This window comes from Urocitellus parryii, chromosome 3, assembly GCF_045843805.1.
Source record: "Urocitellus parryii isolate mUroPar1 chromosome 3, mUroPar1.hap1, whole genome shotgun sequence".
In the NCBI taxonomy this organism is placed as follows: Eukaryota; Metazoa; Chordata; class Mammalia; order Rodentia; family Sciuridae; genus Urocitellus; species Urocitellus parryii.
The window spans coordinates 99,979,741-99,985,072 of NC_135533.1; the positions used below are offsets into that span (position 1 = coordinate 99,979,741).

Sequence of the window (5,332 nt, forward strand, 5' to 3'; positions counted from 1 at the left end):
CCTATAATTCAAGAATGTGGCTGAGACCTGTACCTCTATCAGCAAACAGGAAAATGAGGCAGAGACTTGATATTTCAAAACTCTACTATGATGTAAGGCTAAGTCATCAAATTCCTAAAGTAATTACTGGATGAGGTCAATGTTCATACCTACGAACACAAAAGGTAATAATTCAAATACAGCTTGAATATTTTTATGATTTTTAAAAAACTTTTAATTGAAGAGGGTTTCCATGTCGGTAGATAGTTGATTATCTACTTCCATAAGTCCCTAAGACTTTGATTATCTACTTCCATAAGTCCCTAAGACTTTTTAAAATTATTTACTTCCATAAGTCCCTAAAATGTTTGTTTCTTCTGTGTTCCATAACTTTTTCAAGTACATCATCACTTGTTCAGTCTTCTAGAATAATAACCTCTTCTACCACATTGCCTTCATTCATTAGGATTAGGTTCAACTACACATACAACAAAAACAAAAAGATTAACAGACAAACCCAAGAGCCCACACAAACTAGAAATTGATTGTGTTCTCACAAAAATGAAGCCCAGATGTAGTCAGGCCAGTTTTTAATAGCTCATAGTGAGGTTCTTTTCATTTTGATGACCTGCCATCTCAATATGTGCCTTCCAATTTAAGACGGCTGCTTTAGCTCTTGCTAAAGGAAAGTTCAGTAAAGCAGGGCTCAAGCCTTTTAAAAACACTTTCTAGAATTTAAACACAATGCTTCCACTTTCATTTTACTAGTCTGACATAGATATGGCTGCTGTAGCTACAAAAGGAACCTGAAAATGCAATCTTTTTTTTTTTCATTGAACAAAAATGTGCCCAGCTTAAAAAAAAAAATAGGATTCCATCATATAACAAGAAGAAGAAGAAGAAGAAGAAGAAGAAGAAGAAGAAGAAGAAGAAGAAGAAGAAGAAGAAGAAGAAGAAGAAGAAGAAGAAGAAAATGGATGATGAAATTGGCATTGTCTCAATCTCCAGGTTATTTCCCTTTTACACCACACGCTTTAAGTCCTCTCAGTTCTTTATCACTATTTAGTCAAGTCAGCCCAGTCAGAAGGATTATAATTCATGTCATCATCACCTGAATGTGGACAATAGCATCCTAACTCATCACCTTGACCCAGATGTTAATTAAAGGTTTCATTCAGACATAGAAACTCCACAGTAAAGCACGTTTGCCCAAGTGTGGAAAGCAGCATCTCAATGAGAGGCACCACGCCGTAACATTCAAGCTCTTAAGTGCCCCCTAAAGGTTTCTGTGTTAAAGGGCTGATCCACAATGCAGCAGTGTTCAGAAGTGGAGCCTTTGGGAGATAATTGGATCATAGAGGCTCTGACCTCGGGAATGGGTTAATCCATTTATGGATTCATAGCTTAATGGGTTGGGGAGAGGAGTTTTGTTATAAAAGCAAGTTCTCTCTTTGCTTCTCAGCTGCCATGAAGTAACCAGCTTTGCTCCACTATGTGCTCCCAACCGTGTGTTCTGCCTTGTCAGAGATCTAAAAGCAATAAAACTAGCCCACCATGGAATGAAATCTCTGAAAACATGAGCCAAAATAATCTTTTTTCCTCTTAAGTTGTTTTTCTTAAGTATTTTGTCACAGTGACAGAAAGGTTACTAACATAATAACTTCTGAGGAGGCATATAAATGTTTGTTATTAATTTTCTATGGCTGCTTAACAATTGCCACAAATTCAGTGGCTTAAAACAAAATGTATTTGTTGGGCTGGGGATGTAGCTCAGTTGGTAGAGAGCTTGCCTGGCAAGCACAATGCCCTGGGTTCAATCCCTAGAACCCCCTGCAAAACAAAAACAAAAACAAAACAACAACAACAAAAACCACATGCATTTGTTATCTTAGAGTTCTGTTATTTAGAAGTCCAACGCTGATCTTGATTTGAGATCAAAATGTCAACAGGATACATTCTTTTCTATGGAAAACTACAGGGTTTTGCCTTTTCCAGCTGTAGAGGCATTCCACCTTCCTTAACTTCCTCCATCTTGAATGCTAGCAACAACAAACCTAGTACATATGCAACACTCTTTCTGGTTCTTTCTCCCACTTTCCCGCTCTGCTTTTAGGAATCCTAGATTACACTGGGACCATTGGCTAATGGTCCCACTAATGTGACTCCATTTTTGAGAAACCAGCCTCTACCTCAGAGCAAAGCCTGTCCAAGGAAGGGGTCGTGACCCTCGTCCTTGGAAAAACCCACAGAGCACTCCTAGGCACATGCCCACCCTGCTGAGTTGTTTGTCTGTAAATAACAGGAGAGGTCTGAGGCGCCAGGTATCCTTGACTCAGTTAGGCTAGGTGAAGACCCATAGCAACCCCCTAGCAACCACCAATCAGCATGAGACAGGGAAAATATCTGAGATGCCAGATGACCCCCGAGTAATTTATGGTGGTTGATAACATGTTGGGAAACCATGTAGTTCAGCACGTACACCCTTTGTGGCCTAAACCAATCAGTTCAAATGAATCCACCTCTTGTACTAGCCAATCACCCTTACCCAACTTGTTCCCGCCATTGAATGTGCTAATCAATGTTAAGAGTTGTTGTTTGATTTTCCCGTGGTATGGAATGATTTGCTATGTGATGTTGTGACACATAGAATATCCCCCCAAAACCTATAAAATCTCACTGAACAAAGGACCGGGACTTACTCCCTGGGACCGCTGCGGCGGGAACTGTTGAGAGTCCAGGCTCAACCTTGCAATAAAGACTCTTGTGTGATTGCATCGGATTCGGCTCCTGGAGGTCCATTGGAGTCCCATGAATCTGGCATAGCATCTTGATCCTAGATTAGCTGATCAAAAGTCCCTTTTGCCAAGTAACCTAACATATTCAGAGGTTCCAGGGATTAGGATGCAAACATGTTTAGCGGGTTTATTCTGCCAATCACAGGGTTCCTACCCTACAAATTTCTTCACTGGTTTACATGGATAAAGCAGAGTTGGTTAGGAGAAAAATAGCACAAACTGGAGGAAATAAGGGTAACTACTGTTATCAAGACTATGCTTTGTAAATTTTCAAGAAGTGTAAACAAGGCCGCCATAGAGGCATCAACAGAAATATGAACTAGACTGGTTCAGAATAAAGTGGCTGGGCATCATTAGTACCAAACTATAAAAAAAAAAAAAAACAAGAAGGGGATGTGGCTTGAGTTAGATACCAGAGACTAAGGTTGAGTACCAGCTCAATGTACCAGATCTTAGGTGATTCACTTAGGGGATTCTATCTTTCCTCATCAGTAAAATGAAAAGGTTGATATAAATCATCCTCAAGGCTAGCTTGTGACAGGGAAGGGGAGAAGAAAGGCCTGCGTAAACAGTGCCTGGCTCCTGGGGACCCCTAGGAAAAAACACAACACCCCAGCCCTGCAGAGTTAGCTCCTTCCTTCAGGATCTCCCTGGCTGGATTTTACCACTGCTATATGGAAAGCAAATCCACAGCCAATCAACTTTAAAACATGAGGAAATAAAAACCAGGCAATAATCACAAAGCACTCCTTGGAGAGAGTTTCCAAACATGAGTGAAAAATCAAAACAAACAAGCCCCCTTCACTAAGCTCAGGAGATGTTTCACAAAGCAGACAAAGTCTTACCCAACATGACAAATAGTGAAATGCTTGCCTTGGGCACATCAGAAACCCAATAGGACTGGTTTTACCTGGAAGAATGTGGGAAGTAGCATATGTTTCGGCCAAATACCAACATTCCATGTTCAGTTGGTAGTAAAGACATCAAAAAGAGCTTCAGAACAAATCCTTGTGGCTCCATTTCTTTTGCTATTTCCAAAGTCAGCTACAAGATAGACTTTGCCGAAAGGAAGTAAATGAAACTCACCACTGGAAAACAGTGCTTAATAACAAGGGCTCCTTTTTCTATCAGTACTTGCAGTTATATCTGTGAAAATAAGGCTATCCCTATGCCACCCGACTGGCAGACTGTGAATACTAAAGCACCAAATCAACTTATTTCTCTGCACACTCAAACACATGAATATAACCAAGTCGTCAGTCTCTTTGAGAAAACAATGAATTGTAAATGAATTAGAATTCAGAGAATCCAAAATTTAGACCTATGGGAGTTCTTTTGCAGGATTTAAAGTTGTCCTTTTATTTATTTTTTTTCTGGTACAGGGATTGAACCCAGAGGTGCTTAACCACTGAGTCACATCCCCAGCCCTTTTTTATATTTTATTTAGAGAGAGGGTCTCGCTGAGTTGCTTAGGACCTTGCTAAATTGCTGAGGCTGGCTTTGAACTCACAATCCTCCTGCCTTAGACTCCTGAGCCACTGGGATTATAGGCATGCACTACCACTCCCAGGAAAGCTGTGCATCTTGACAGAAATAGATACTACAAGTCTCAGGAACTGTTTTAACTTTTCAAATTTATGTTGAATTAGAAATCTCTGGAAACATTTTCACTTTTTTAAAAATAATTGCACTATCTTGCCTATAATCATTTGCTTATTTTGATTTAAAGAACACTTTAAAACATATCTTCAAATTTCCTGCTTAGCTTAGAGTTTATGCAGGTTTAAAATCTCAATTCAATACTAGATTTGGGTTAGAAATGACCTGTTAGGTTGCTCAGTGTGCACTTAACCTAACGCCCATTACAGAAGACAAATAAATAAATAAATGATCCTCTAAAGTCCCTTCCAAGTCAAAATGCTATGAAGTCAACCCCAAGAAACAAAGGCTGAATGTTTTCTCTGATAAGCGATATAAATCCATAATGGGGGGATGGGGGAATGATCAAACTTTGGATTGTACAGAGGAGAGTCAGGAGAGAGGAGGGGGTGTGGGGAATGAGAAGGATGATGGAATGAGACAGACATTATTACCCTATATACATGTATGATTACACTACCAGTGTGACTCTGCACCATGTTCATCTAGAGGAAGGAGAAGTTGTGCTCCATTTGTATACAACCCATCAAAATGCATTCTACTGTCATATGTAACTAATTATAATTTTTTTTTAAAAGCTAGGAAGTAATGTAACAAGAGAGAAAAGTGTAGAGGGAAGAGAGACCAGAAGTTTAGTCTTCTTAAATCTGAAACCAGGGCTTCATCTTCCCAAGGGAATGGAGAATAGAAGAATAGATGTTTCTATTTTAAAGTCAGATAAATGATACCTTGAAAACAGTAAGTACATGGAAAAATCAGACTCTTCATAGCATCTGCATCACTTAAATTTTCAACTTAATCCATTTAAGTAAAAAGAAACAATAAGTCACATATTTTGATTCTAACAACATATAAAGTAACCTTATACCAGGAAAAGAAAGAAGGTTGCCCAGTCCTTG

The 5,332-nt window shown here is 39.2% G+C and overlaps 1 pseudogene; it reads left to right on the plus strand.

The window, feature by feature from the left end:
- Window positions 1–3,452: 3,452 nt before the first annotated feature.
- On the plus strand, window positions 3,453–4,122 carry LOC113198057 (protein mono-ADP-ribosyltransferase PARP11 pseudogene; annotated as a pseudogene).
- Window positions 4,123–5,332: the final 1,210 nt, after the last annotated feature.